Below are 11732 nucleotides of genomic sequence, written 5' to 3'. Positions count from 1 at the left end.
GGGAGCAGGTCTTTGAACCTGTGCCCTGCCTGACTGTTGGTATCTCCTAGGTACTTAGCACCTTGTTGCTTACCCTTCCCCAGCTTTGTATGGCAGAGACTGTGTGTCTCTGAATCTGTGGGGGAGAGGAGCAGGCTTGGGGGTGGTGGCTGCCCCTCTCCTTGCCTGCTGGATGGTAACAGCAGTTACCCTGCCTCGCCTTGGGCGGCCCTGCGGCATTGCCCATTGTTGATCGTGTTTGCATGCCTTCAAGCCACTAGGAGAAATGGTGCAGCATTTGGCAATTCTTCTGACCTCTTCAAACTGCTGTTGCTGCATTCCTCCAATCAGTTGACCGCCACACTGCACCAGCTGAGTGCATGGCCTGCTCTAGTTCAAACAAGAAGCTCACTGCTGCGGAAGCCTTGAAACTGCCACATCTCGAACAGCGCCTCAAACCACTAGCATCTTTCTCATGGACCCAAGTTCGACAGTCGAACTGTTGTCTCATCAACCCCATTAACCGATCATTGCTTTGATCTGATCTGTACAGAGCCTCACTTAAAACCTGACTCAATGCTGACTCACAGCTTGGATCACACGCACGCACAACATTGAGAATTATAGTTCGGCACGCACAATATTGAGAATTTTAGTGTGATGCCATTGAACTGCCAAGAACTTCAAAAGCTACTGTTAAGAGTTCCTAGCTTCCTTGGTCCACTGTTGGTACTCGAGAGGGTGCTAAGCCACCCATTTCCACCCTTTTCAATAAGACATATATTTTTGGTGGCATTGTTTGTGGCCTATTGCTTTTCACTCCTACTATACTAGCCAGAGTGTGTGCATCATCTACAGTCTGCATGTTCTGTATTCTTTCCACAAGGATGGCATTGTCTTTGTGTTTTTATAGTAAGGTTATTGCATATTGGTGTGTTTAATTAAAGTATATATATGTATGTATTTTTCCTAGATTGGACATTCCTCTATGTCCGACTGTTGTGATATGCTGTTTGGACTGCTACAGTGATCACGTGCTCACCCCTCTTGAAGGTATAGCATGCCCTCTCCCCACGGGAGGTATATGTCATGAGTGTGTCTGTTTCACTTTGAATAGAATCACTTTTTGGTTTGCACTCCTGCAGGCTGGTAGTCATTTCGTTACAATGACCAATGAAAGTGATCTGGTAATTGGACAGTGAACCCTTCTTTCTTTTGTCTATGTTCCTATTAACCGCTATTTTAATTTTGCCTTTTGCTTCTGCAGATATAAAATCTACCTTATTAGCTGAATTTTGCGTCAACTCGCTGAACGCCCTCATATGTCTATATGGAAGGAATGTGAGCCTTGTGGTATAACGCAGCAGATCTCTCCCAGTACCTTTCTGAACTTCCCCGTACTTCGTAAAACGCACAATAACCCCTTGCATTTCTCTTCAGTGAACAGTGTTTGAACCTCTGTTGTCCGCAGCGTGCCACCCCCGCCCCCCGCAATGCAGGAAGGGCATGCATGCCCTGCCTATCATAAATGACTACGACTCCCAGTGTGCCCTGGCGGCTGCTGCCTGCCCCTCCCAGCGCAGCCCAGCCCAGCCCAGCTGGGAGAAGAAGCGACAGACACTGAGAAGAGCGGAGGGGTTCGCCCGTGGCTACAACAAGTGCTTCCCTCTGTCAGACTTTCACGCGGCCGCGTGCGCCCGGCATCCCTCTGCTGACTGCATGCAGGACCACAGCCGAGGTAAGGCGGCACTTGCTGGCAGCTATTGTGCGGCACATGTGCACGGTACCAGTGCGCGAGCGGGCACCGGCAGCTCGCGCACAGGACTGCAGATGGCTGATGAGTCGCCCCATACACGTTAATTGGTAGCATTACTATAAACTGTTATTATGTGCGGATAGAATACATGTCTATATGGGTTGTGTAAAAAGTAATAATTATGCCCATTGCCTGCCCACTAATTGTAATAAAGTCTTTCATCTTCAGAACGGAAGACTGTGGGATAATGAGAGTGTTTGTATCGGGGTCGGAGAAGCGTTAAAAAAAACTAAACTACTGCTGTCATTCGGCAAACATATAACACGTCCCTTCAGCTTTAAATTCCCGTTAAAAATAACTGTGTGGAGACGAGCGTGCAGCTGAGGTCGCTGTATCCCGATTTAATTAGTAATGCACTTCCTCAGCCCTGATACCTTCCTGTGAAGCGCTGCGTCTCCCTAGGGATTATCAAATATCGCCAGCGCATCTCCGGGCTACCCTACATAGCACGGGGGCTGTGCATGCCGCGAGGTGCCACCAATCCAAAGGCCCGGGGTCTCCTCTCAGCCATGCATCTGCCCACCACTCTTAAGAAATGCGCTGCCTTTAATTCTCGTGTTTATTTTAGACGAATTCATTGTCTAATTGGATATCGAGATAAAAGCCTCATTAGGCGCTTTTAATGTTTCCTGAGCGGATTATATGAACTGCAACTGTTTTAATAGGATCATAATTGTATCTGTGTTCACTTGTGCTAATATATATTTTGGTAAAAGGTTCTCTGGTTTCAATAAGCGTGTCTTAATGATAGCAGCCGTGCGCATCTCCACAGTGTCAGCAAATCGACATTTGTGTTAAAAGAGTCGCTTTATTGAGTACAATAAGAGCACAGAGAACTCATTTTAGTAGCTGTACAGTGTGTTGTTTCATTCCAATACTCCATCCGACCTTTGACCTAGTGTAGTCATCTGCGATTGTGTCAAATGGCAGCCTATCTTGTTCATAGGGGTGTGTTTGTAACACCAGTGTACACTGAAGCACATCACTGTCAACATTCGACTGAAAGGGGCTGTCAGGTGAAGAAACACACGTGTTAATTTATTTGCCCATCCATTAATCTTAGACAGGAACGCTCCCCAATAGGAAAGATTGCAGAATGTCTTTGTTTGATGATATCTGATTGGATGTTGAATACATAATTCCTGCATAGCTCCTATAACAGCTGTGTGCAAAAACATGTCTCTCTCTCTCTCTCTCTCTCTCTCTCTCTCTCTCTCTCTCTCTCTCTCTCTCTCTCTCTCTCTCTGTATAGAGAGACAGACACGGACAGACAGACAGACACTGCTAGGTCAAGTTCCCCTTCTCTCTTCATGTCAGCAGTGTTGTATGATTGCTCACTACGCGCGTTTTTTAAAAATCTAACTGTGATGTTATGATAAAAAATGTTGATCGATTCCCCCATGGCTGGGATTTGTAAACCACGTCCTCTTTTGACCCCATTTCCGTTACAGCAAATCACACAACAGTGCACAGTTTGGGAATATAGGTACAATCCCAGTGGAGACTGGCAGGTTAAACATTCTTGATGGATTATTGGGTAAATCACTCGATCAGTGACAGAGTTCAAGGCACCGCTTCATACACATCAAAACCCAACAACAGCAACCACAAACACATGTTTTCTAAGTTGGGCAGCTGGTGTGCATTATGTCCAATAACACCACGGCCAGCGTTTCCCTGCCGTGCACGCATAGTGAGCATGTTCTGCCATGTACTTAAGCATGCTCGAAAGCAGCTTTGGTTGGCTTAATACATCTCAAGGCATGTTGGCTGCAACATACCAATGAGCTGCACCCTACACCACGCGTGTGTGCGGTTAGCTGCATTTGCAGTGAGGCCGGAAGGCGATCCAGACTCAAAATGTGAAGAACGGAGTCAGAGTTGCAGCAAACACTACCTGAAAGGTTGTACGGTGTGGATTTTCTTCAAACTGCTTAAGAGACAAAGAGCTGAACTTTTAGAGATGCATTCCTGTAACGTCCATCTAAAGTGAGCACATCTGTCCTTGATCCTCTTCACTAAATATTGAATGAAAAACAGAAACACACGTCCTCCAAACAATGCTCCCTTCGCTTAACACAGCGGTAACAATGGCCGATTAAGGTCTGGTTTCATTAATGGACCACGTTGGCAAGTCTGTGTTTATGCCTGAACGGTTGTCAAACCAGGGTTGGTGTTTTTGGCGTGGTTGTACAGAATGGTTTGACGCCATGTAAGTTCAGTTTGAAAGTGACATGAATCCAACTTGTGTTACCTTCCTTTCTCTTGGCCTGCTCGAAGGAGTATGAGCAAGTGGTAGAGTCCACGAGCTTTCAAAGTGGTAGAGTCCACGAGTTTACAACTGGGGATTGTAGCAGCCTCATGCTCAGGCTTGCTTCCCATGAAGTTGTTTATGGGACTTTGAAACGTCAGGCCTGGTACTACCTTTTCGTACTATTTTCAGCTGTTCCATCAAAGAAACCAGAATTCAACATTCAGCCGTGTTTAAAGGGTTTCTTTGGCATAGAAAAGAGAAAGTTCTCAGTGCACGTGCAGGGTCTCAAAGTGATCTCAAGTTGCAGGGTCTGATCTCAGTAAAAATCAATACCCAAGTCCTTTTTTCAGAGTGACCTCTCCGGGAACTCATGAAAGAAATCAATACCAACACCAATATTTCTTACGAAGCCTCAAGGTCAGTTACAGTATCATGTGAAGTCTGCATCCATACTGCGCGGGAGGAATCATTCAAAAGAATAGCAACTCATTTTTACATTTTACTTATTTCATATTTTTTGTGAGCTCTCTCCCACTCCAGGTATTCTCCTATCTCTGCATTGAGTCAATGGCCTTCAACTATACGATTAAGATCACCTTTTTTTTAATATTTCTTTGCAGTTGATCGATTTGTTTTGTGACATTAAATACATAAACAAGGTTACAGTGGTAACATAAAATGTAAATATCCCCTGAGAAGGTTAAGTAAAGGGAGGCATGCTGTTGGTGATGCTGCATGAATACTTCCTACTATAAAAGGTGGAAGCCCAGCCCCTACCCTAAAGTACAGAGGACATCTATTTTTTATTTTTTTTATTTATACTTATGTGTAGCCAAGTTAGGCTTTTACAAGGACGGTTTGGTTTGTTGAAGAAAACCAGGACTGGTCTCTCGGACTTATTCTCCGTCTGAATTCGAAGTTTGCAATTTTCCCATTGCCAATTTCAAGATTTTAGCCGCAGCGATGGTCCATCTATTGTTGTCACCAGAGAGGAGACGCGTCCACCAGAGCTCTTCTTCACAGAGATCACAGTCCGAAAACAAAGGGGAGAGGTATGCTTTGCTGAGCTCTCGCGTGGCTGGCCACGACATCAACGGGTGTCTTATAGTTTCGGGTTGATCGATTCCGGAGCATGGGCTGCATTCTTTTGCCATTGACAGTGACCTGATTTCGAGAATTTCCCTAGTCAGAAGGAGATTGAGCCCTTGCTCTCAAGAATGTTCCTCTTAAACTTTTGTCCGGAAGTTTCTCCACGTATGTCATTGTCTCTTTTCTTTTTCGAGATATTAGGTGTAGATGGTTCAGAAGTTTGTTGCCGGATACTTGGTCCAAGGTCCGGATCCAATCTTGGTCCTCCATTTTCGTTTTTACTCTCTGAGGATTATTCATCAAATCTTCTTCCGTGCACGCTATGATCTTTAGCTGGGCTTTTTTCTTTTCCAGCCAAGCGTTTAACAATGCGCAGGTACCTTTGGAGGCCTCTTCAGCAATCACTTGGTAGACTGGTAGGCTATCTGGCATCAAGATGTTTCTGAAAGGTTGCATGCTGCTATGTTCTATCATAACTGATAAAGAGAGAAGACCTAGTTCTTGTCGAATAGCTGCAATTGATGTTGACTTTGGGACGTTAAGGACAGAACACCAGAGGAAACCCTATGGAATTTGCCGGGCCATGTACATACCTACAACAAAATTAGCCACCTAGTTGTACGCACCCACTAATTAACACTTATGTTCCGCCCAATAAACTTCAATGCATTCTGTTAAAAAACAATTTTATTTAGAGGGTGTAGCCATAGTATAAATTTCAATCAAGTAAGAAGAATTGTAATGTCACAGCATGACATAAACCACATGTGTACAACTTCTAGTCTGACTGTATTCTCTCTGCGCCAAACCTATAGCTTCAGTCTGTACTTTTAACCTGAATACACTACAATTATTTGTGTTTCTAATCCCTGCTTTGTATTAATCTTAATGTACAGCTTCTATAATTCCGGGGAGGAGTATACAAGGTCCTATTCCTGCCTGACATGTTTCACTCCTTATTGGTATTCTCAGAACTTCTTTCTGATGCAGTAGACAGCAATGAGAAGTTCCTGGTCGGAGTCTTGCTATAAAAGGGAGTACCCTGAAAAAAAAAAAACATTAAAACATTGCTGGAATTTGAAACATACATGTCTGGATGTGTAATCACAAAAAGTCCACTGAACAATGAAAACATATTTTTCGTACTTTGGTTGATTGGTTTTAGCCCATTGGGTCTGCATGATTGCCATGCTGTCTTCTATGCAGCTCATTCCACTTCTAGGGAGTGTGTCCTTGCGTGTTCACCCCTGTACACAGAGAGGGAAAACATGGAGTATACAGCTATATTAAACTGTACATGTGAACCTAATTGCAGGTGTTTCATACAGGTGGTAGAGGCCACTTTAGCATGAAAGCAGTTAAGTGTCTATTCTACTGACATGACATTATTATTATTATTATTATTATTATTATTATTATTATCATAAACATTGCTTGCGTCCTGCAATGTTTCAAAGATGTTCCCCTTGAACGTGTTCCAAACGCCGACTCTTAACCTGTGTGGCAAAGCTGGGTGTGCTGAATGAGCCAATCTTAATCAGTGTCACATTGTCCTAAATGAAAAAAGTGGGAGAACAGGGAAATGGCGGGATCCTACGTATGCACACTGCAATGCTTTCGCCGAGTGTGCAAACCCATTTGCAGCAGGCACTGTAGCGTGTAGACCCACTCCAACTCAAACTCAATTTTCTGTTAGAGAATCAATATCCAGAAATTAGATGTTCAAAGTTGCTACCTAATAATGGTAACACAAACTATTATGCTACATATGTGATGACAGATCTAATGAACGTATTTATTGGCTCCGATAAATAGAATATAAGTTAACCAACATGTTGCAGTCAAAAGATACTCACTTCGAGGGATCAAACTAATTGTTTCCTTTTCTATGCACAGTGCCTGTCCCTGGGTGTTAACAAATCTTTACTTTTCACAGTTTGGTGCCACAATTTTACTATTATATTCACTACTTTCAGAGCTAGCAGTGTGCAGTTCTCCAACTGTGACTGAAGAGCTGATGTGGTGCATGGACCATGCTTTGCCTGTTGTGAAAGTCAACATGGAATTCAGCAACAATTATTCCAGCAATTGAAACAATGCGGCCCAATTTTGGAAGGGAATTATTCAGAATGGCAGTACTGTTATTATGAGAGATGAACTCAAAATTTAAAGCTGATGATGTTAAAAGAGGAACAACATGCATCAATAACTTGAAGTACTTGTTTATGCTGGTTTGATCTAAAGGTATTGCTATCCTGTCTCTGACCTTTGATATTAAGACCAAAAAATTATGGGTGGGAGGTTTTGAATTAATCTGAACCAGTGCCATTGCTCTGAGCAACCTTCCACACCACCGTTTTTTAGCTCATCTGCTCCATTGCAAAAGGTATCCAGCCATATGCAAACAAGTCTGGTACTGCCACCAATTGGAGCAGTCCTGCCCGAACTGCTAGGCCAGGTCCCCTCTGCATGGAAACACAAGCAACCCCAGACATGCTTCAGCCTTGTTGGGCCTCCTCAGTGAGGTGCAGCTTGGTTCCCTATGGCGCAGTGAGCAAGGGACCCACGTTTGGGCATACCCTCTGTCACATAGGGAGACAATCTAAAACTAAAAACGTGATGGGTGGAAGGTTTCAAATTAATTTGAACCACTGGCATTGCTCTGGGAAACCTTCCACACCACTGTTTTTTGGCCCGTTTGCACCACTGCAAAAGGGGTCCAGCCTTATGCAAATCAGTCAGGTAGTGCCACCAATGGTAGCAGCCCTGTCCGAACTATTAGGCCAGGTCCACTCTGCACAGAAACACAAGCAACCACAGACATGTTTTGGCCTTGCTGGACCTATTCAGTGAGGTGCAGTTTGGTTCACTATGGAGCAGCAAGCAAGGGACCTATGTCTGGGCATACCCTCTCTCACATTGGTGGCAATACCTGACTGATTTGCATATGGACAGACCCATTTTGAAATGGCGCAGATGGGCTAAAATACAGTGGTGTGGAAGGTTGCTGGTGTGATTTATGAGCAATGAGTCTAAATGGTGCTCATTGTAGTTTATCTGAATGAACAGTTAAAGTCTATCTTGGTGCAAAAGGCCTTTCAATTAACCAATTGTATGGGAATTCACGTCTGGCTAGTAGACTATCACAGTGCAACTCACGCCTCCCCAACCCATTTAACAGAAGACCTATGTAATGATCCAGAATACATGTGTGTATAGAACCAGTGTGTGCCATTCAATGTGTTCAATCATGCCATGCCAACGCGTACCAAGGTGATACATACAACACTGTTCATTTTCCAGCACCATTCCCTCTTGATTTCAGCCATGTGCATTTTCAAACATTTTCTCAATCTAAAAGCACTCAATTAATGTGTTGAATAACGATGAGTGAAAACAGGCTCTATGGATTCTCATCCTTTGGTCACATTTTCTGGTTCATGAACGAATGAATGAATACAATCTTCGATCGCCTTGATGACTTGGGAGTCACATATACCAACTATCCTGATGACACCCAGGTCCTCATTGTGCTCACGGAGAACTATGAAGAAGATGTTGCTAAACTTAATGAGAACTGCCATGAAATCCAAGCATGGATGGCCACCCACAGCCTCTGCTTGAACAATGACAAGACAGAACTGCTGATAGTTGGCTCACAGGCCCATCTCAACAAACTTGATCCCAGATTCCAATCCTTCATCATCAATGGCAACATCATAACATTTTCCAAAGAAGTCAAAACATTAGGTGTGTATCTTGACTCAACTCTTTCCTCCAAAAAACAAATCAACGCCACCATCTCCTCCACAGCCTACATCAATAAACTTATCAATGCATGCAAACCCTTCATATCTACCAACAGCCGCCTCACACTGGCCAGAGCCCTCATTCTATCCAAACTCGATTAATGCACCACACTCTTTCTAGGTTCCACTAACCTTAACCTGAACAGATTACAGATACTCCAAAATAACGCACTCAGATGCGCCCTCAATCTCCCTCGTAAGGCCCACATCTCCTCAGCCAGGAAGGAAGTCCACTGGCTCCCCATCCACGAGAGGATTAAACTACAAGCACTTGTCATTACGCACACATGCCTATACCAGACAGCCCCTCAATACTTATCTGACAAATTCACAAGACAGAACTCCTCCAGACCTACAAGATCCCCATACCTAGACCAACTCAACGTCCCAAGGTTCAACCTTCAAACAGCCGGGGGAGCCAGCTTTCCTGTGCTACCAGCCAAATCCTGGAATGCTTTACCTATGACAATCAGAGCTGATATAGCATTCTGGTTGTTCCGTGCAAAAGTAAATATTCTACTGTCTACTCAACTATAGTCAGTTTACCGCTCCTAGCCTAATCCTGCACATTGCACTTATTTACAGAAATCCTGCATGTTCTAAGATGCTTCTCTCCTCAGACCTCTATGTAACCCTGTCCTCTCTGCCCCCTATTATGCTGTACTATCTTATGCTATACCTTGTAAGTGCAACGAAAGTCATCCACAGACCAATATGTAACCTGGTCCTTCCGCCACCTATTTACGATGTACTATTCTATGTTATACTTTGTATGTGCAACACTATGTAATTCTGTTGATCTCAAGACAATGCGCCCAGTTACCCTTGGGTTTGGCCGCACTGTATAAATAAACAAACTAAACTAAACTAAACACAAATATGCTTTATTTCGGATATTTGAACAAATATGCAAATGCTAAGTCAATACACATATAAAAACAATTCCATCCATCAAGAAAATTATAAAAATACCAACCTTAAAATGAATGTCAATTATTAAGATATTTCTTTACGTGGAATAGAAAAGATAAAACAGATCAAATATACAATGGTTACCGAAAGCCATGGTTCTTGATGTCATGATCTCATATTTGCACGCATAAGGACCTGGGCAAATAATCCCGCTCGCCTACAACACCTGGTGGCAATCAGAATGACTGTGCAATGCCCACATTGTGTCGTTGTACCTCAAATATCTTCTTGGTGTGGTCAATGGACATATGGTACAAGATCCATATGGGTAGTGCCCAATTACAGGGGCCAGAGCACAACTTGCTCGTGATAGCTGGTTGCTCGGAAAATAATTAGTAGCAGGTGTCTCCTTTAAATTGATGCCCCATTAAAAAGCAAAAAACTGGTCACCTGATTAATCTTGTTAAAAAGAACTGCAGTCTGAATAAAATATGCAGGCCCGAACCTTTCAAACTACATGTTACTTCTAAATGAGGCATCCATTGAAAATAGAAACTTGTGCGCATAGGGATGAGTTGTACACTTATGTAATAGCCTTCACTAGCCATTCATTAATGTGTCTTCAATTTGTTAACTGCAAGGCGATTAGCTACACCCAACGCTATTATGTGAACTGTGCTTTAGATATGCTATACATAACACTATTCGACTTTCTCTTCTTCTTCCACAAATAATCTGCATTCTATAGGCAAGACACCATACTCTGAATATACAAGGGCAAAGACAGTGCTATACTCGCTTTAAAACCCACCCCACCGTCATCTACGCATGCTCTTTATTGATTGATACTTCTTTCTGTGCCTATCCTCAACCGTCTTACATCCTGGTCGTCCCTCTCAAAATGGCTCTACAACCATTCTGATCAATTGCCATTCAAACATGGTGAATGACTTCTCCTGATTGCCAGACTAGTGGTAACTGGCGGCCATTTTGTCATTCTCAACATGCGTAACGAGCTGCATGCCCCCATGTCGAGAATGAGTGGAGGCTGTAGCAAATTCTCAAAGAAAGGTGTTATGGACCCCCCTCACCCTTTTCCATGTGCTTTCCATCGGTGCCCTGCATTCTCCCAGGATGCACTTCTGTTAAAATGTACCTCCCTCGTTACAATGTGTAATTGTATGTCTAGGCACTTCCTATCACCACCAGCATGTCCTTTTATGTCTTCAGATAATAATATCATCAGTTGTTATCTATGTAATTGCTCATTTGTTTAATCTTCTGAAACAACTTACCAAACCATACAAATATGTGTGAATAATAAAAAATAAAAAAACCTGAGTGATTTCTAACAGTAAATGTTGATGATGTTAGCCTAATGTAAACTTGGGGTGAGTTGGGTGCGGAGATCATTGCAAAACTATTAGTAATGATTTGAAGGCCGACTGAGTGCACTTATATAGCATCACATCACCACGTTACGTTGTATGGAAAGACAATTCAACAATTTTCTACACTACGGTTTCCTCCTCCTAATTCAACTATTCCTTGTATCTAGTAGCATCACAAGCGTGGTGTTAATGTTATTCATTTACAAGAAATTCTCCTTGCTGATGCACAATAGTGCACATTCAGTCACGATTTAGGATGAAGGGCTGATTGCTTGTCACACAGACAGTTACATTAGATGATTGTGAAGTTGCATGCAGAAAGCTTTTTTTTCTGTCTAAGGTAAATCTGCTCCATTAAACAAATTCAAACAACTCCCAGAATGCACTCAAACAATGCTATTGAAAACCAAAATGACGTCTCTCTCATTTATTTTTCATGTAGATCAATCATTTGACACATGAACCACATTCACTTTGTGTCC

At 43.0% G+C, this 11732-nt stretch overlaps 1 protein-coding gene across 1 annotated transcript in view; it reads left to right on the top strand.

The window, feature by feature from the left end:
* Positions 1 to 1567: 1567 nt before the first annotated feature.
* The window catches only part of TMEM74 (transmembrane protein 74), a 217623-nt gene continuing 207458 nt past the window's right edge, over positions 1568 to 11732 (top strand). The window contains exon 1 of the mRNA XM_069621507.1: positions 1568 to 1717. The gene's annotated coding sequence lies outside the window, so the exon portion shown is untranslated. The remainder of the gene's footprint in view (positions 1718 to 11732) is intronic.

Source organism: Ambystoma mexicanum, chromosome 5q (assembly GCF_040938575.1).
Source record: "Ambystoma mexicanum isolate Mex_15411 chromosome 5q, UKY_AmexF1_1, whole genome shotgun sequence".
Classification (NCBI taxonomy): Eukaryota; Metazoa; Chordata; class Amphibia; order Caudata; family Ambystomatidae; genus Ambystoma; species Ambystoma mexicanum.
This window is presented reverse-complemented; position numbering and strand designations above follow the sequence as displayed.